The 22,016-nt window shown below is 35.2% G+C and overlaps 1 protein-coding gene across 4 annotated transcripts in view; it reads right to left on the bottom strand.

Annotated features, from left to right (window-relative positions):
• Nucleotides 1-22,016, bottom strand: part of SCAF8 (SR-related CTD associated factor 8) — a 265,897-nt gene that overhangs the window by 75,211 nt on the left and 168,670 nt on the right. For 2 of the 4 annotated variants that reach the window (XR_007953659.1, XM_051997983.1), the window contains one exon: nucleotides 7,106-8,257. The exons of the other annotated variants lie outside the window; for them this stretch is intronic. The gene's annotated coding sequence lies outside the window, so the exon portion shown is untranslated. Of the gene's footprint in view, nucleotides 1-7,105; nucleotides 8,258-22,016 lie in introns of those variants that run through there. 4 annotated transcript variants of the gene reach the window in all.

Genomic DNA, 22,016 nt, shown 5'->3' with positions numbered 1-22,016 from the left:
ATGGATTAAGGTAAGTCATCCCCCATGTCTGGAACAGACATCCTTTAAGGCTCTTCCTACTGAAATCTTTCTCTTTCTTCAAGAACCATGTCAGGTGCTACTTCCTCCATGAAATTCTTCCCTAATCACTCTCTTTTTATGTTTCTTATAGGTCCTTCCGCTATCCTGATTACATTTTACCTTATTCTACTATTACCCCTGTTTCTATAAAGATTTTATCCTCCCTATTAGACTGTAAGCTACTCGAGACAGGCAATATTTTGTTTTTCATCTTTCAATCTTGCACAGAGCCGAGCATGGTAAATGCATTCCACATAGCAGATGCTGTGTAAATGTTTTTTGAATCGAATGGTTGTAGAATATTATTCTGCAATGCATGGGACTAGTTTAAAGAGAGCAAAGAATACTTTTGGTAAGAAGTAGCATATCATTAGCCAACCCCTCATCAAGTATTAAGTATCTACCATGTGCTAAACACTGGGAATTCAAAGACAAAAATGAAACTGTCCTTAATGAGTTTATATTCTTTTGTGCATATACATATGCTCAGGATCACATAGCTGAGGAGGATTAGGAAGAGCTTCTTGTACAAGTTGGGGCTTGACATAAACTTAAAAGGAAGCTAGAGATTTTAAGGGATGAAGGCAGAAGATACATTATTTAAAAAGTCATGGAGAGGGGATGCCATAGCAATAAGACCAGTTTAAATGAACCATAGAGTGAGTGAAGGGAAGAAATCTATAATAAGTTTGGAAAGTCAACTTAGGATAAAGTTGTGAAGAACTTTAAAAGTCAATAAGAGAAGAATATGTCTTATTCCTTATCCTAGAAAGTTACTGGAGTTTATTAAGCAGGGGAATATTACTGGTCAGACCTGTGCTAAAAGAAAATCACTTCAGATGATAAATGATGAATTGTAGTGGGGAGAGACTAGAGGAAGGGAGACCATTAAGAGACTGTTATAATAGTTCAACTATAGTTGGTAGAGCACTGACTTAGCAATAAAAAATTGATGGTGATGATAAGAATTTATATAGCATTTTACAGTTTGCAAAGTGAGATATTTTCATTTGATCCTAACAACCCTGTGAAGTAGGTGCTATTATTATCATCTCCATAGAGGCTGACAAAGGATTAAATGTCTTGCCCAGGATCACATAACTAGTATCAGGATTTGAAATCAGGTTTTTAAGTGACTTATCTAGGCTCACACAGCTAAAATGTCAGGATTTCAACCCAGGTTTTCCTTACTCCAAGTCCTGTGTTCCATCTACTGTACCATCTAGCTGCCTGAATTCAAATCTTAATGCTTCCGTACCTGTGCAAATTTGGCCAAATCCCTTGGGTCTAGATCTCTTCAAATGCAAAAATAAACGGATTAGACTAGGTGGCTCTATAGTCCCAGATCTCTACAATCTTATGAATATTCTGGAAACAATTCTTTTGGAAAAATTCTGTTGATAGTTTTAAATTTTGAAGATCACAGCCTTGATGATCATTCCAATTGGTTTTAACATTGAAACTATATTTAGAATGAAGAAAGTGCTTGGAAATATCCTCAATTCATGCAGAAATGATTCACAATGCTCACTCCCCTATATAATAATGCTTCTCAGTTTGCTACAGTATAATTATATGTGAAAAGATAAATCCAAGAAAGTTACAAGTTTTCTTTTTCCAGTATATCAAGTAGTGTTACTCAAAGAGAAAGAGTTTTTAGGGACATATTATCCATTTCTTTAGATGCCATGAGAAGGTTGAATTTTTTTGCATCACATTCTATTTAAAGAAAATATAGAACTGCATTCCAAGAGAGGCAGTGTGGTTTGCTTTTGCAGACAGAATGAGCTAGATTTAAATTCTATCTCTAAAATACCAATTAATCAACCATCGTTTATTGGGTGCTTACTATATGCACTATACTAAAAACTGGAAAGCCAAAGAAATTTAAAAACATGGTTCCTGCCTTTTTGGAAACCAAATTCTAATGGGAGAAGCAATATGCAAACAACTCCATACATGACTAGTTCAGTTACCATAGTAACCCCTCAGTGCCTCAGGTAATGCTCTCTAAGTTACAATGGGGTTGATGCCCTGGCTGTTTTTATGGAGGGATTTTCTAGTTTCCTAAATCAATCAAATCATTAGATCCATTTTACATACTTCTGATATTTCTTACTTACATTTAGGCTATGTCTACACTCAAGCACTTCATTTCTGTCTTATGTTATGGCCAATACAGTTTCTTGAAAAGCAGCTATTCTAGACATGGCTTTTTTACCACTAGTTTTCTAGCATCTGACATCATTAAGTTGTATTAGAGGTCTCCCATTTATCTTCTACCTCCATGTGTATGTGTTTTATTTTTTCTCCTGACATGAGGGTATTATGGAATTAGAATGAGACAGAGAAGATGGGGGGAGAATACTTAAATCCCCATCTTTCTTAATTTGCTAGAAGTGTGGAGAGAGTGAATTCTCATCTTTCATAATATCACAGACAACACTAAACAGGATCTTAGCAATCATTTGGCCTAATCCTTTCATTTTATAGTTGAGTAAATCAAGGCCTTGAAGAGATAAAATAATTTGTTTAAAGAAGTAGCAGAAAGAGGAGTCAAATACCAATCCTCTCTGTGTGCCTTTCTCTCTTCCATATTACCTCTTACATAACTCTGTATGAAAGTTCCTTTAGCACTCTATAAAATAAAAATTTGGCCAAATCTTCAGAACTTGATTTTCATATATCTTCTGAATAGCCATTCCTTTCATTCAACAACATTCCATTCCATCCTAACATTACCAAGAGGGAAGAATAAAAAGCTAATCCAGGATTAGCTTCTTCCCTGATTACTGGAGCAGACAATACTAACCTTGGTGAAAATGAAAGTCATTTTTTCATCATTCTAGGCCCCACATAGATTTTTTTTTCAAGTTTACTCACACCCATTAACCCCCATACACAATAACACTTGAATGTGTAATAATGGATTTAATTTAATTTGAAGTTTAAGTTAATTTGATTTAAGTTAATTTGAAGCAATAGGCAGAGGTGGTTTTTTTCCTTAACATACCATAAAATGTGCTTAAAACAGCAACAAATCAAACCAAATGGCAAAATCCAGTATTCTACATTTATACACAGAATATGCTCACATATTATAATTTGGATTTCTCCTTTACTGCAAAAAGCACTATTAAAACATTTCATTCATTTATTCATTCACAGAATGTGTATCAGATGCAAGGCACTCTGCTAGATTCAAAAAACAAAAAGAATAAGACAACTAACTGATCCACAGGATTAATTTAGCAGCAAGGAGCAGGAGCAAAATTTAGCAAGTTTTTTGTTGTTTTCCTTCTCTGTTATCTATGAGAAGTACTGCTAGAACTTTAATTTGTATATTGGAATTATGCTACAGAATATGTTCTATAAACATTGCTATTTGGGAGCTCCTAAAGGCTTAAAACTAGAAGGAATTTAAAGATTATTTAATCCAATTTTCCTAATTTTTTTTACATATGAAAATCTGAATCCCCAGTAGGCTAAGTGGCTTACCTAAGGTTGTTGTACAGCTAAATTAACCAGTGGCAGTACAGTAAGCAGAGTGGAAAACTGCTTGTTTTTCTCTAATTACAGATATTGGAGAGAGCCATCCCAACTCCAGATTTCTAACTATTTTTACCAAAATTTTAGCTATTTACCTTACTAAAGTATCTAAAACAAATTACCTTAGATATAAACAACCATCAATATGCAATTCCTATACTAAAATAGTGCTGGAACAGATGTTTTTCTTTTTGGAGAGGAATTTATTAACCACAAAGAACTTGCCCAAGACCACCCAACTCATTTGAATGAGGTGTCTGTGCTGGAATTCAAGTGAGAAGCCAGCATTTACTTAGGAAACCAAACATCCCACATCAAGTATTCTTTCTAATTGTGTAAATACTAAATTGATTCAGTTTGTCAAAGTCAACTAATACTGTTTTTAAAGTGAGCTCAAAATGTTTCAGGTCCCAGGAGAAAAATGACTTTGGAAGAAGGCTTTCCTTTGAAAATGATGGAAGACAGGGATAGAGTGTGGACTTTTAAATATTCATGCTTATTCACAAAGAGGGTCTTGTCCAGATGCTGAGGCGGAGGGGAGTGGAAGCTTCTGAAAAGGGGATTCATCCATAGAACAAAAGCATCAACCTCTGCCCTTATTAAAGTGCCATGGGATTTATTTTTTTTTTTTTAACATCATTCTTTTAACAGATGGGATCCCAGTCATACATCTTATCTTCAGGAAAGTAGCTCCATCCAAATGCTATGATTGAATAATAAGCACTTAGGACTGAAGCAATAATAAGAATGAAATGTATTTATTATTCCTCCTTTATCCCTCCAAAAAGGAGTCCCCAGAATCTCTTATTATTTGGTTAGTTCAAACTTTCTCAATGTCAGGTTCAATTTCATGTGCTCCAGGGTTTGTTATCTAGCATCTGAATTGTTTCATGTTTTTCATGAAATTTCTCAAAGCTACTGCTTTCAATTGCAGGTTTAATGCAAGCACCAACTTACACATGAAGCTTTTCTTGATTTTTCCCTCTTTCTATCTACTTTATATTTCTTGCATTTATGTTTATTTTGTATATACTCATACATATACTTGCTATCTCTTACATTAGAATGCTAGTACTCTGCAAGTAAAAATTTTTTCTTCATTTATTGTTCTTATATTTCCAGGGCCTAGCATGGAGGCTGGCACATAGCTATTTGATAAATGCGTGTTGATTGGATTCTCTTCCTTTTTTCACATTAAACTTAGGATAAATGTCAATATTTCAGCATTCTTAATAGGCCTAGGGATTTGCATCTTTATTTTTCTTTTTCTAGATTTTTACAGTGCACTAGACTAGTCAAATTGGACATGGGTGTCATATTCCTATAATCATAGCTACTGGGGAGAATGAGGTAGTCAAATCTCAAGAGATCTGGGCTGAAATTAAATTTGGCATTAATATGGTAAAGCTCTGGAAGTGGGGGTCACTAGTTGCCTAAAGAAAAAAGAACTGATCCAGGCACAAACAGAGGAGGTCAAAGCTTCTATGCTGATCACTAGTTGGGCCCATGGGTAGCTCTTACACTTTTGGTGTGGTTGAAATAGTGTCAACCAGTCTTTGAAAAAAATTTTTTTGGTTAGAGTTGTTGAACAAGAAATAAAAGGAAACAGTACATTGCTCTAGTCACTTAGTTGATAACTTTACCTGCTTTTCTATTTCTTACTGTATAGAAAATGGACTCCAATCAAAGATCTTGATAAAAATGTAATCTTATTTAAAACTCAGGCACATTATTCATCTTTCTGCATGAAAGGAATGAATCCCCTGATCCACTCTTAAGATTAGCCTAGATGCCAAGATGCCTATTTAAAAATAACTTGACATTGAGAAATCAGTCCCTTCCTACCTGTCTCTATTACCATAGAAATCCTAACTATATTTTTTAAGCTACACAGTTATATAGCATTTATTTAGCAGCTTAGAGAAGGAAAAAATATATTTCTAACAGCTCTCAATATGTTCAAAATCTCATCATTTGATAATACAATAGATTTTTTAATGTTCCTTTAATTACAAAATTTTGCTTTAGTGAGAAATAAGAAGTCCGTAGAAACCACTTTAATAGAATTTAGCCTAAAATCTGGTCTTTGCATTACAATAATGTTACTAATTTATGAGTTCCAAGTAGTGTTTCAAGGAATACTGATAGGTTTTCAGTGATCCATCCACATTACCACACTGTTTTTCTTGGGACCAGCAATAATTAATCAACCATTGACTACTACAGGAAGATCATGATGTTGGGAGACATTTAAATAAAGTTTACAGATGATATGGTCCTTGTCCTTGTGGGACTGATAATTTTGTACATACAAGGGGAAAGTATTATGCAACGTCAAGTGTAGAAGGTGTGATTTGAGGATCAGTGATAACTTCATGAGACATTTAATAATCTGTGTTGGGCTTTAAAGTTGGGATAGGTGAAAAGGGAAAAAGATGTTTCAGGCATAGGGAAAGAAGGAAAAGAGCAGTCTATTGTTTGCTGCATGAAATGTATGGAGGTCTTTCCATATTCTATAAGGCTAGAAAATTAGGATGGGTGGTACCAGATCGTTGAAAGCTTTTAATTCCAGGAAAAGGAGTTTGCTCAGTGAAGGAAATATGGAGCCACTGATGGTTTTTTCCAAGCAGAAGAATGACATGACCATCATATCGATAATAGGAAGGACTTTTTTCACAGCAGTATGAAGGATGGACCACTTAGTTAGACTGCATCTGGATTGCTGCGTTAAGTTGTTGACACCAGATTTCAGGTAGAATTTTGAGAAACTAGAGAGAATCCAGAGGAGTATAGACACAATGATGAAGGATCTTCAATTTGTGTCAAATAAAGACCAGTTTAAGAAACTGGGAGTGTTTGTCTGAAGAAGAGAAGATTCAGAAGGGACACACTAGATATCTTCAAGTACATAAAAAGTTGTTGTGTAGAAGAGAGATTATATTAGCTCTGTTTGGGTCTAGAGGGCAGAATTAGAAGCAATGATTGAAGAATGGATGCAAAAGAGGCAAATTTAATTGTGATCTAAAGATCAGTTTCCTAGTAACTAGAATTATCTCAAACTGCAGAGCTTTCCTAGGAGATTTTCCCTCAGTGGAGTTTTTCAAGCAGTCTTTATGATTTCTTATTCGGCTACATTAGAGAGGAAATTATTTTTAGCTATAGGTTGAGATATCCATTATTGTCCCTTTAAAGTCCGAAATCCTGTAATTTCATAATTCTTAAGGAACCCCCTTCTAAAAAAAAAAAAGAACGGCTTATACAGACACATAGCAGAACCAAATGTACAATTATTTAGTGTGAGATTGCTAAATGCCTCCATTTTATATGAAGACACTATAGAATAAATTTTTATGTCTGTGTCCAAGCCCACTTGATATAGTCATCAATCCCAAATGCATAGCTCCTGGGTTAGAGCCAAGGATAAGTCTAGATGGATCAATTTCTTATTTTCAATAACAGAACTATGATAGAAAATAAACGACTAACAGCAAAAAAATGAGAATTTCCATTTTTATTATGAAGGTCCAAAGTGACAGCATACTGTGAAAGTTTTAGGTTCTCATTGATCAGATTTCAAGAGACCACAGACTACAGCATTCCAAGCACTTTAATTTTTGACAGAGCAAAAAACAAAAATGATAAAGATGTTTGTTTTTTTTTGAGTAGAGGGTGTGTGTGTGTGTGTGTGTGTGTGTGTGTGTGTGTGTGTGTGTGTTGTTTTATGTAGATATTCAACAGGCAAAATGAATACTGATGATCTCAGAAACTCCTAATACTCATTTGGATACTCATAGAAAATTGTTATGTCTCTTCCCTGCAAATGAAGTTAATAATGAACATACTTGTAAAGTACGTATACTACATAATGTATTATGTTCATTCATCATCATTGCTTTCTTCTCCCACAATGCCTTTCAGTCTTTACCCATATCTCCTGACTTCAACTAAAAAGAAATGATGATCTGAGGTAAATATCAGAAAGACTATGTTGAATCCTGCCATTGTTTTTCCCAACTGTATATTTCATGAAAGCATAAGACGTTGAAGAGTTGGGGGAAATCTAAGAAAGACACTAATATAAATGGGTTATAGCCACTACTCAGGAACTGCACAGTCTACACATGCTGTGTTCAATTAAAGGATTTGGTTTACTAAAATCATTGTGGTAACAATGTTCTTGTTGCAAACAAAATAGGACCTTTTTTTCCCTGAAGTTTCTCTTGCAACCTGTCCTTTCAATTACACATATGCGGCGATGTTACAAGTAAGAGTTAGTTGCAGTTTATACCCCAATATATTCTGGGCCTGCAGAAGCTCATGTCTCTTACAGATGCAACTTGGTTCATCTGAATGATCCTCAAAAGAACAAATATGAACTAGAAACTCATAGAGTTTGTGCTTAAAATTTATAAAATTAAACCTGCTCCAAACAGGCAATACAGGGAGGCATGCTTGCAATCTCTGGATTCAATCAGAAACAATGCATAAAAAAAGCACAGAGCCTTCTCAACATGTAACGATGGGTTCCTTTTAACGCTTCATTAAACAAGATCCGATGTGATGCACATTAGAACTTTGAAGCACGTCTCACTTAATTCTACAAGGCCTGGGACACAGGACGATGCCAGAACTTCATTCATCATCTTGCCTGTTGACAAAAGGAACAATAACTGGTCATCACTGATCAATGGAATGCCTTTTCCTAGTTATTTTTCCCCCAAGAAAAGAGGTGTCAACACAAAAGCAAATGTTTCAATGCTCGATTTGATCTTGCATGTAAAATTGCTGCTTTTTCATGTTCATTTGTACATTTAACTAATAGTTACTAAGTGCCTACTACGTGCAATGCACTAGGGGAGACACAAAGAAAAATAAGATCATATCTGTCCACAGAGGGCTTACAATCTATCAGGACAACTTGTCTCCTCCTAGTTCAATAGAAGTATTATGATATACTTTTTGCTTACCTATGATCACTCTATTTTACCTATAGCAATTTTCTTCTCCATAGTCATCAATGTGCACTATTGGTCTATCTAACTCTAGACTCTGATAATATGGAAAAATCAGGCATAATATAATAGTGTGGGAAGCTGATCTACTCAGACAGTATCCCAGGTATTACCTGTAGAAATGACAGAATAACGTTTGTCCCCCCACTCCTAAACCCCACCATATACATTCATTCTAGGGCATCTTTCTCTATATGGTATATTTTCATATACTGATGATGCTGGAGAACTAACATTTCAAAGAAGTTCAAAAATAGCCATAAAATTTTGCATCTTTAATATTGTTTTGTTGTTTAGTTGGCTCTTCAAAACCTTGAGGACCATAACAAGCTGATGTTGTGGGGGTTTTCCAGCAAAGATACTAGAATGGCTTGCCATATCTTTCTCCAATGGATTAAGGAATACAGAGGTTAAGTGATTTATCTAACATAACACAGATATTAAGTGCCTCAGACCAGTTTCAAACTCCTATCCTCCTGACTCCAAGCATGACACTTTATCCACTGGGCCACCTAGCTACCTCTTAGTTAAATAACTTGCCTAAGGTAACACATCTAGTAAATGTCTGAGGTCACATTTGAACTCAGGTTCAGCATTCTTATCCAATGATCCCTAACCCTCTCAAAGTCTTCAAGTCTTTAATATACATGAATCCAAATAAAGCCTTTCTCTTACGTGAAAATGAAACACATACATTTGGTCATCAAGGTTTAAAAGCCCAATATCCTTTCTGCTCCTTTTCACATCTTAAATATATAACAATCCAACACCTTAATGTAGTTTAATTTATTCCCATCGTCTATATTTTACCTTTGGGAGTGGGGAGAGTAAACATATGTTTTCTCAATTGGAGTAATAGCTACATAATAGTTTATAAATATGTGTGTATGTGTGTGTATAAAACAATATAGACTATACTTTTTGAAAGCATATACAATCTTGTCATGTAATTCAAATGAAAATACAGGCTTTATGGCTAGTTTTTTGATACAAAGCCATCTATTCTGTTAAATCTGAAAACCACCAAAAATCAGGCCATGTCTACATGATATCAAATTTAGAAAGAGAATGAAAATATCCCACAATATAATAAAAATATTCTAAGCACTAGAAAGGACTTAAATAGATCATCTAATGCAATCTTTTCATTTTATAAATGAACAAACTGAGATCTATACTGCCAAAAAAATCTGACTTCTGACTGACTGGTTCATTTTAGAATCATAGAATGCCATTAATGTCATGGTTACTAAAGTTGTTATACTTTACAAAATGGTATTCACAGGACAAACAGTTAGCAAAAGCTTCCACAGATTTTTGAAATACAATCAAGGAGTAACTGAAATATTGACTGCAGAGAATGGACTATGATATATGTCACTGGATGGGATTGCCTACAGAACAATGACAGACTTCCTGAATAGTGAATAACTAGAAAATGAGATGTCACAGCAACTGGAAGCCTTGTCATAGCAATTGGGTTACTTCCTTATTTCTTTCTAACAGTATGTCTAAAAGGATGCCAAACACAACTCACTAATTGTTTCAAAAATTTGGCAGAGCAGTTGTCATTTGCCAAGAACATGACTGAATTTTTGCTGATTGTTTTGGCATTGTATCAACAAAGCCTTTATGAATGGTGTAATAGCCCACCAAACCCTGTAACCAAGTAAAACAAGTACAAAAAAATTTGTCAAAAATCCAGATCACTCAAAAATTACTAACCTTTTACTCTTGAAATGTTGATTATTAAAAGAAACAAACCAGAAAATTCACCAGTTTGATTCTGTAAATTTGTGATACTGTATTTGAAGATCAGTTCTTATATTGGTCAAAGCACGAACTACACTATAACACTGATTGTAGCGAATGCCCTTGGAAAATCAACATTTTGGTATAGAGGCAAAGAGACCAACATGGAAAAACCAATTAAGATAAGAAAAACTTAAGATTTACTCAGAGAGGACCAAATAAAACTAAACACATATATTCAATAATGATTAAATTTGCATTTTTCCAACTTGTCAACTAAGACAAATACTTTGATGCAAGAACTTTCTTTTTTTTTTTTTAAGATGCTTCATCTGGAATAATTATGAGAATAGAAATTAGGAATAGAATTATGTTAATATAACACTTCTGTTCTGGCAGACATTTTTAAAAACCTGATTTCTAGGGTTGCTTACTATTACTAATAACTATTTGCTAATTAGTATTATTTGACAGAAACAGCTGAACATGAATATAAATGTATCATTAAATATGATAAAAATTGTTAAATGATCATCAAATCCTAGAGACCCAGGAGAAAGAAATGTAAATATATATATAATTGTTGAATGGATAGGTTCAATGTTCAAAATATGACATCTACTTAAGCTGTTAAAATGAACTCACTGTTATTTGGGTTATTAAACTGCTAAATTCCTTATTGCTCACAAAACATTTGTATCTCATTTAGAACAACCAATTCTGTGCTGTACACTGTATTAAGATTTGACATGTGCTATAAAACTAGAGTACTCCCTTTTAGTAATTAACAATTAAAGAAGTAAATTCTTATTAAAGAATTAAATACAATTGAATGCTCCAAAGCTTAAGCAGAGGAGAAGTAACAATATCTAGAAAAATACTGCCTTTAAGTCAAAAGGTATGGGTTCAAATTCCACCTCTTCCACTTAATAACTTTATACTGAGTCCAGTTTCCTTAACTCCAAAATGGGCACAGTAACCCTTGAACAACAAGGCTTTTTTGAAGACCAAAGAAAACAACACAAATAGAACACTATGTAAATATATATGCATTGTTGTTATTATAAACACCTAACCTAAATCTAACTAAAGGCAGGGAAGAAACTCCCCTCAGTTCCCAAGATCAAAGAACAATCTAACAAGTTTCTTCATTTGCCATAATGAAGGCGTTCTTTAATTATTTTTTAAAGCCTTCACTCTCAAAATACTTCTTCAAATTTTCTGTAGCCCACTTTTCCTCTTCCCAATCCTAACACAACATTCTAGACCAGTTTATGCTGGGGGAGAAAAATTACCACTAATGTCCATAGGGAGAAGGAAAAACATACACTTATATTTCATGGTCATAACATTCCCTTCCCAGGAAAGTCTTTTAAAGTCACATACATCCCAGCTCTGATCCTTTCAGGGGAAAACACACATACACATATACACAATAAAATAAAATTAAATTAAACAGATGTGCACACAGATATATATATATATATATATATGTATTTGTGTATATATATATATATACACACACACACACACACTGTGCGCACATATACACATACAGACACATGAAATATGTGTGTGTCATAGAAGCTGACATATATAGCACTTTATGATTTGCAAAGAACTTTATAGACATGATCTCACCACAAATTTGTGAGGTAGGTATATATACCTTCTAAGGAGAAGCTGTGGAGGGCTTCATATTAGCCCCATGACTAACCCTTCCAAGGACTTGTGAGATACAGATGGAGATAAAGAGTCTTCACCAGCCCTGAATGGGGGAAAGGGTAAAAAGGAAAAAGTCATTTAAGTTGTCTTTACATGCCCTTAAGGCAGCCCTCTTTCCTGAAGGGGAATCAAGTTCACTTAGAAATGAAATAATGTAGAATTCTATGAATTAATCTCCTTAATGTCTTAAAACATATATTTTTAGGAAAGGTCATTCGTGCAAAATGGCCTTATGACATCCAGACAATAGACAATATAACCTCACCAGTATTGAGGGAATTCCAGTGGAACTCTAGGGCTAAATGCGAATGCATTTTACATGAGTGTATACATTAAGAAATGTTATTTTTAGTGTTCAGGTTAAAAGGACTAGCTTTTAAGTTCCCAGGGAGGCCATGGGCCTTACAAAATTAATGAAGTGGTCTCCTCAACCTATTATATTAATATTTTTAAGGTACCATAATGTAAAATTCACATAAGTTTAAAAAAAAAAAAAGGAGAATGGAGATCTTAAGATCAAAGTAATAGAAAAATAATTTTTAACAGACTGCTTTCCAAAGATTTTAAAGTTTCTTTACTTGGACATAAATTTTACCACAACAGATATGGTCTAGAAAAGCTGTGTATAAAATGTTTAATAGTATTTAGACCTTTTGGAGATTATTTCGCACAACCCTTTCATTTTAGAAATGAGAAAACTGAGGCCAAGGGAGGGAGAGGAGCTGAATCAAAAGAGAGGAAGCACTAGGATTCAAACACAGCTCTTTTACCTCCAAATCCATGTTTTACTTCATCACACTGCTATTTCAAATAAGTAAGAAAAGCATGTTTTAATTCCTTTTAAGAAAGAATTTCAATATCAATTCCCTTGTAAAGGATCCATTTGTAAATAAACAATCATCACATTAATCTGTTGGTGGCAAATTTAGATTATTTGATATTAGATTTGCTATTTTCAGCTCTTTTATGACTGAATTTTTTGATTACATGGTCGGATGATCAATTATGCAGAAGCTGGCCTTTAAAAGTTGCTAAAAAATGGTTTTGAAAACTGACTGTCTGACAGGAAAGGCACACCTCTCCTTACAGAGACTCTGACCAGTTATCTTAGGTTGCTGAGAAAGCAGCTTGAATAACTAGGTAACTGGCTGGCTGGCTGGCCTAAAAGTCATCTTGCCATGGGGGATCCAAAAATAGAGTTGGTGACCCCAAGTGGTGAAGGATCAACAGTGTAGCTTCAATAAGTGTGGTATATGTGTGGTATACGTATGTAGTACATTTATGATATAGCAAGTGCTCATTTTTGGTTTTTACTCAAGATATTCTAGAGTAGAACTTCTATCCTCAATCCTTTCCTAGCTTAGAATCTTCAATTCTTGATGAGCTGGGGCCTAAGCCCTGAAGAGAAGTCAGTCAATTAGTACTTATTTAGCACCCGCCAGGTGAAGATGGAACTCCAGGCCTGGAATCAGGAAGACCTAACTTAACCTCTGGCCTCAGACACATATTAATGGTGTGCCCTCACTCTATCTGTAAAATAAGCTGGAGAAAGAAATAGCAAACCAGGCTGGGATCTGCAGAGAAAAGCTCAAATGTGGCTGTGAAGAGTCTGAAATAATGAAAATGCGTGAACGGCAAAGAAAGGTAGCTTGGACTCTTGGGGAACATATGTGCTCACAGAGGCAGGACTAGACACACAAGAGATATGCAGAATAAATACTCGGAAAAGAAGAGGCATTAGCAGCAGGAGACTTGAGAAGCCCTCCTGGAAAAGATGGGATTTGAGATGAGTCTTCAAGGAAGTCAAAGAACTAAGAGGCAGATGTGAGGGTGGGGCGAGCATTTCATGGGAGCCACCAAGGTGGAGGTATGTAGATTATGAGGGGCATTCCATGAGGACTGCAATTAAGTCAATACTGCTGAAATTTTGCAGGTGTAGAAGACAATACAGTATAAGATAACTGGTGGGCAGAAGGGAGTCATTTGGCCAGACTGTTGTTGAGTCTTTTTTCAATGGTGTTTGCCTCTTTATGACTCTGGTTGGGCCTTTTCGTGGAAAAGATGCTACAATGGTTTGCCATCTTCTTCTCCAGATCCTTTTACAGATGAAGAAACTGAGGCAAATAGGGTTAAGTGACTTGCCCAGGGTCACATAGTTAGTACACTTCTTAGGCTGGATTTGAATCAGCAAGGTCTGATCCCAGGCCTGTGCTCTATTCATTTCACTGCCTGGCTGCCTCTTTGCCAACCTTAACATTTTAGAAAAATCACCTTGGCAACTGAATGGAAGATAGGTTGGAATAAAGAAAGAGTTGAGACAGAGACCAAATTGCATATTATAAAATTAGTTTAGGTGAGAAGTGACAAAGAGCCTGAAATAGGGTGGTGGTTGGGCTAATTAAAAGAAGGAAACATATGTTAAAGGTGGGGTGAAGGTAGAATGATGGGATTTGGCTGGATGTCAGGTGAATGACCCTGAGACACTGAGGATGATACAGAATTTGAGAACTTGGATGGCTGAAGGAATGGTGAGACCCTAGACAATAAGAGGAAACTTGGGAAAGAGAGGGGTGTTTTGTTTTGGTTTTTTTTGGGGGGGGAAGTAATGAGTTGTTTTGTATTTTTTGAGTCTGCAATAATTATGGGACTTCAACACTAGATATCCAAAAGGCAGTTGGTAAAGCTAGGGTTTGAGAGATTAGGAATAGACATTTTTTGATAGATTTAGGAATAATCTGCATAGAGATCATAACTGAATCCAGAGAAGCTAAGGAGATCATCAAATGATATACTATAAGAAAAAAGAGAAGAGGACCCAGGACAGTGAAATGGCCCAGGAAGATAATTTTAATTCTGTAATATGTTGGCTACATTACCAGGTTTAGGGGAATAATTTTATAAACAATCTTTGAAGTTTTAATATTTTAAAATACTCCGATCTTTTTCTTTCCTATATAGAAAGGCACTTATAATATTCATGATACCAGATGGCAGAGTGTAATGGAGGCATGTTGAACTTGAAGACAAGCAAGCCTGGTTAGTCTTGCCTCTGATATGAACTAGCTATGTAGCCATAGGCAGTTCACTTAATCTGTCTAAGGGTCACTTTCTTCATCTTTAAAATGAAGATAATAATATCTGTAGTACAGTACTTACCTCACAAGGTTGATGTGAGGCTCAAATGATGGATAATGAATATAAAGGGCTTGAAAATAGCATAAATATCAACTATCATTAATAATATTTATAGAGGAAGAAAATAAAAGTCATATCTAACGTCAGAGATGGCTAAATGTATAGGCATAATTGTTGCCAAAAAAAATTACTTACTTTTAAGGTCACCATTTAAGGACTCACTCTTCTATTTTATTAAACACACACACACACACACACACACACACACACACACACACACACACACACACACACACACACACACACACACACACACACCCTGATCAAGGATAAGGGAATTCTTTTCTGAAATGCATATTTGTAAAGTTGCTGAGAGTTGTTGCATATTTGTGAATGGGAACAATGTAAGTACCAAGTAAAAGACTGACAGTTGGGAGAGGCTATTGTTAATTGCAGAAGTTTTTAAATGTTTTTCTCTCTAGCTAAACTTACTCATTTTTTAAAAAGTTCAATTCCAGTATCATCTGGGAGATAGCATAATATAATGGAAAGACTATAGAATCTGGAGTCAGAAGACACAGATTTGTTTCTGTTATTAGTTGAGTGACAATGAGCAAGTCACTTGGGTCTCAATGATCCTCAACTTTCTCATCTATGAAATAGAGACCTTAAAACATGAACTGTTTCACATATATGTTATGAAGAAAGTATTTTGTAACTTGTAAAGCACAATAAACGTGAATAATTATCATCTCCTTCCTGAAGCTTTTGGAGAATATTTCAATGCAATATAATTACTTTCTCCTCTGCAGTCAGCACCACGGTCTAGTCCACAAATCTGGCAATTAACTACATGTATTGTGCATAATTGTGACATATCACTTAGTATTGCATTGGCATTTAAAACTTGTGTTATTATGTCATTTTTCAAGTATATATGTTTGATCTCTATAACCAGATCATGAAGTGGATAAAGTAGTTGCTAAGCTCTAAAATCCTATGATCCAATAATCATTCTAAAGTGCATTTACAAGGCATTTTGGTCTTAAAAAGTTTTACTTATTTATTTATTTTGGGGGTATCAAAGATTGGAAAGAAGAGAAAACTAACATATGAGCCCAAACTGTTTCATTCTATACGTACTATACTTAGCAAGGGCTAAGTGGAAGATGGTGGGTATAAATTGTGAATTGAGCTGTGCCCTAACTGGCTAAGTTCTTGCTAAAGTTCAGGAGGACTAATCAGTAACACCACAGATCCAGATATAGCACTTTCATATTAAAAATTTTATTTTTCAAATGGGGGCTACCAAAGTTGCGATACAGGAGGCACCTGCCAGTGGCTGCTGGAGATCTAACTCAAGACCTGTAGAATGGATCTCTTTATGTGAGAGGATGATGATGATACAAGGAGACTGAGAGGCAGTTGTATTGTCTTACTTCTCTACTCTTCCCTCTGCCTCCAATTTATTTCATTCCCAGTTCACAAACAACACCTGTGTCAGCAAAGGCTGCTTTGCAACTCTTTCAGAGGTTATGATCCACAGCTGTAGAGGCTCTTGGAGAATTGACCTGCCCCTTCATTTAAGCATGTTCCTTAACATACCTATTATACAAGTTATGCAATGCTGAACTTTTCCTCAGCTTTTCAAAAGGGATTTGTTATTCATTCTTTAAATGAATCAGTATTAATAAATATAGTTGTTAGTCCCCAAAGTTACTTTATGTTTGCTTTGTAGATATTTCATAGTGTTATCTTTTTATATACTATATACTATTTCCTCCCTTAGAGTACGGGAGACCATAAGTTGCTTAATGACTAATTGTATCTCTCTTTTTTGTATCTTAAGTTGCTAAGTATAGTTCCTATCACATAGTATAAAGCTTAATACATGCTTGCTGAATGATGAATGAATTAGTGATTAACATATCAAAAGAAGATAGAAAGAAACAAATACAGCAGCTAAACCCAATTCTAGTCCCTTGTTCAAGACAGTGCAGGTAGTAAGCAGTATAGACAAGATTGAAGGCCAGGCTCTCTAACTCCAAATTCAATGTTCTTTCTATAATATCAAGTTAGGGGTCAAAGACATTTTCTTCCTCAAACTTCCAGAGCTTTTTAAAAATTGCTCATACATACTACCTCAGTCTTTTTCAAGGGAGTCAAAATTTGGTTGTAAAAATACTATAATATAAAGTAATGCATTTCATTCAAACAGGAGTTCTTAATATAAAATGATTACCTCATTTAATTTTAGCATTTTTAAAAGCTCTTTGTATTTATTTTAATCTCTGTATTTTATTTTATGTTCTTCAAAACATTTTGAAAAGGGGCCTGCTGGCTTTATCAGATCTTTAAGTGGATTTATGACACAAAGCTGCTTAAAAATTCTTATCTAGAGTAAGGCCCAAAAGGTGAGGTGTGTGCATCCTTTGTGAAGATGTCTCAATTTCCAGATATTTCCCCTTCTAAAGTCGTGTGTGTGTGTGTGTTTGTGTGTGTGTGTGTGTGTGTGTGTGTGTGTGGAGCAACTGGGGTTAAATGATTTTAGGGTCATATCACTAATAAGTGTTAAGTGTCTAAAGACAGATTTGAACCCAAGTCCTGCTGACTCCAGGGCTAGTGCTCTTTCCACTGTGCTAACTAGCTGTTCCCTTCTTATAGTTTAATGAAAACATCACACCTAAAAATCCTCACAATTTCCATAGCTCATCTACTATCAGGTCATATAAGACACCAATAAGGTATCTCTTCTGAGAATTTGTCTAATGTACATCTAACACTTACATAATATATAACATGACTTTAAACTGAAACACTGTAAGGCAATACACAGCAGTGAATAAACTTATAATTCTATTCAAAACACATGATAGGGTGGAAAAAATAGCTTACATTTGAAGGTAGAGGATCTGGATTCAAATCCTGACTCTTATTATTTCATGTCTTAATGTGACTGCAGTCAAGTCATTTCATCTCTGTGGGCCTCAGCAATAGAATTTAAAGGGGAGTGGGGCAGGGAGAGCACCTCTGTTTCCAGGAATGCCAACATTTATAAATCAATGCATAATAGCACAAAATATATTTATCCTCTTTGAGAAATCTCAAATGTTGTACCAATTATTCTGCTGGGGTTGGTTGCAGGAAAGAGGAATTTCCTTTTAAAAAGGAAGTGTGTGGTTCAGAAATGGTGAGGGATCACCGTTTAATAAAAAAAAGCTAGAGAGATCTCTAGAAGCAAAGCAAAGTTTATTATACGTTCTCCCGAGAAGGGTGTCCCACCTGTAGAGCAGGCAATCGAAGGGAGGAAGCACCTTTTGGGCCAAGGTTAACACTTTAATCCCTAAAGCAAATATCCCCTCTCTCCCACCACTGACCCTCATCCTCAATGGCTGAGGGTCTCACATTCTAAATGTGGGAACTGCCCAAGAAATTGAACTTGACCAATAAGTACATAGTTGCCCATATCTGACTGAAATAGGGAGAAAATGATGTCATGGGAGGATAGCAGGAAGGGGATTTAGGTATGCCTTTAGATCAATGCTCAAAGTCCTTCAGGCCTACTCAAACTCTGAAGTAGATGAAGCCTTACTGGATTTTCACAACTGTCTTGAAAGATCTCACCTCATCTCATTCAATAGTAATCCTGAAAGAAGCTAGGTACGTACACACACACACACACACACACACACACACACCCCATGAATTTTCAGAGAGCCAGCTGTTATCAACGCACTCTGTAAATAACTCTCAAGTCTTGTTGATTTCCTCTTCTCTTTGCAGTTTCTTACCTCTTTTCTTCCTTTCTATATCTACTAACACTTTAATTCTATTTTCACACTGAAGGTACCAAAACAGCCTAACTTGTTTCCCTGCTTTCAATTACGTTCCATTGCAATCTATCTTAGACAGCTCTGCCATAATAATCTTCCTAAAATACGTTTTTTCGTTGTACCCATTCCTGGGTCAAATCTTAATAACATCAATTCTATGCTGCCTAACGGACAAAACAAACTTCCCTTACACAGATTTGTTGTTGCTCCACTCATATCAGCACTCACATTCACTGCCCTTTCTCAATTGTTTGAGTGCCATATGAGGAAGGTAGTGACTGCTCGATAATGTATAAGACATATATCTACACAGCTAATTTTTTGGTACATAACAGTTGTTAAATAAATGCTCATTGATTTAACTTACTCCCTCTTTTCAGAATAATTTCCTGATGGTCTCACCTGATTCCCAAGCTTACATTTAAATTTCTAATACTGAAGAGTTCTATTCCTTGATAACATTAGTTCTACTCCACGCATAAAGCTTCTTACCATCCAAACAATCTTAAAATCTACATGAAAATCAAAAAATAAAACTAAAAGCATGTATCATTGACATAATTCATACTATATCATTATATACTGAGGATTTAGAACTGATTTTATATCGATAATTTTCATTACTTTGGATGATTTCATTTCTAAATAAGTTTCTAGACTCTTGATTTATACATTGCTCTTTTACCATTATGCTAAGCATCTTTATAAATCACTTTTCCTATGATGTTTTCCCCCTCTTTACCAGTAACTGGCATCCATGTGAATATACTTCATGTGATCATTTATGTCTTATTTCAAGAACAAGAAATCAACTTCCAGTTACAATTATAGTATGATGATGCATTGGGACACAATCTCCATTCTCCCCTTTACATCTAGCTCCAATATAATAAGAATAATTTAAAAATCATCCTCATTCAAAAGTTGTTCTGATCTTTTCTCTTCACCCTATTAACCTTGTTTTTAAATCTCTTTCTGATTTCTAATACATTTCTGATGTTTCCCAAGCTGTCTAGGCAATATTCTCTTTAAAAACATCTTAAAATTTTAATGCTCAATACAAACTGAGCCCAATATGATCATTTGGCACTCATACAGCTCTTTGTGTTTTTCATATACTTGGCATTCATTTAAATTTGTCTTCATGAACTCTTCAGTAAACCAGGCTGTTGTGCTCAGTTATTTAAGACTACTCTGCTGTCAAAAGTATATATTCTTTGAGTCGCTTTTCCAGCAGTGTGATAGGCTTGTCTAGTGCCATCTGCACTGTCTTGAGAGGGCTCTCTTGGTAAAATGAAACAAATTTGCCAGAAAGCTGTTCAGAACTGAAGAGTCCCTATCGCCTACAGAACAGTTTTTCTTTGTGCAAAGCTACATAACACTTATGTGAATCATATCTCTTACTTTGGCTTCATTAACACCATTCTCTAAGCAAGCTAACAGTCTCACAAGTCAAATAAAAAAAAAAAACAACTCAGCATTTGATCTCAAATATTTAGAACATTCCAGCAATCCCTAGATACCTAAGGAACAAATAAGTGCATGGTCAATCAGAATATGCCTGTGAACAACTGAATTTCAGCAGCTGCTTTGCTAAATATATGTCAAATAAAAACACCAATGTTCATTTTATTGTATGTACTCAGTTCGACTTTACTTCTGAAGCAAATTAGAACTTGTATGCCATTTGAGAAGGTGTTTACGTGACCATATCAAGGCCTGACATCTGGGTAAAGTCCAATGCATCCTGACTGGAGACAAGGATGACCCTCTCCCACTATTTTCCAATGATAAGTTTTCTTGGGATTTAAAAGCATCCGCAAAATGCAAATTAAGACAACTCTGAGATAATACTACACATCTGTCAGATTGGCTAAGATGACAGAAAAAGATAACAACAAATGTTGGAGGGGATGTGAGAAAACTGGGACACTGATACATTGCTGGTAGAACTGTGAGAGGATCCAACCATTCTGGAGAGCAGTTCGGAACTATGTTCAAAAAGTTATCAAACTATACATACCCTTTGATCCAGCAGTGTTACTACTGGGCTTATACCTCAAAGAGATCTTAAAGGAGGGAAAGGGACCCACATGTGCAAAAATGTTTATGGCAGCCCTTTTTGTGGTGGCAAGAAATTGGAAACTGAATGGATGTCCATTAGTTGGAGAATGTCTGAATAAATTGTGGTATATGAATGTTATGGAATATTATTGTTGTGTAAGAAACGACCAGCAGGATGATTTCAGAGAGGCTTGGAGAGACTTACATGAACTGATGCTAAGTGAAATGAACAGAACCAGGAGATCATTATATACGTCAACAAGAAGACTATACAACGATCAATTCTGATGTATGTGGCTCTCTTCAACACTGAGATGATTCAAACTAGTTCCACTTGTTCAGTGATGAAGAGAGCCATCTACACCCAGGGAGAGAACCGTGGGAACAGAATATGGAAGACAACATAGCATTCTCACTCTGTTGTTGTTTGCTTGCATTTTGTTTTCTTTCTAAGTTTTTCTTTTCCTTCCTTCTAGATCTGATTTTTCTTGTGCAGCAAGATAACTGTATAAATATGTATACATATATTGGATTTAACATGTATTTCAACATATTTAACATGTATTAGACTACCTGTCAGTTAAGGGAGGAAGTGGGGGAAGGGGGGGAAGAAGGGGAAAATGTGGAACAAAAGGTTTTTCAAGGGTCAATGTTGGAAAAATTACCCATGCATATGCTTTGTAAACAAATGAATGAATAAATAAATAAATGGATGGGTGAATGAACAATTAAATAAATAAGTGAATGAATGAAAAGAAAAAAGAGAGCAATCAAAATTTATTTTAAAAACAAAGTACATATGTGTACTTTAGTTAACCAAAATAAAAGTCTATAAAAAGAAATAAATCTTAAAAATTAAAAAGCCTTCCCTGCAGCCTTCTGCCAT

This window comes from Antechinus flavipes, chromosome 4 (genome assembly GCF_016432865.1).
Source record: "Antechinus flavipes isolate AdamAnt ecotype Samford, QLD, Australia chromosome 4, AdamAnt_v2, whole genome shotgun sequence".
NCBI lineage: Eukaryota > Metazoa > Chordata > Mammalia > Dasyuromorphia > Dasyuridae > Antechinus > Antechinus flavipes.
Note: the sequence above shows the minus strand (reverse complement) of the source record. Positions and strands in the feature narration are given on the sequence as shown.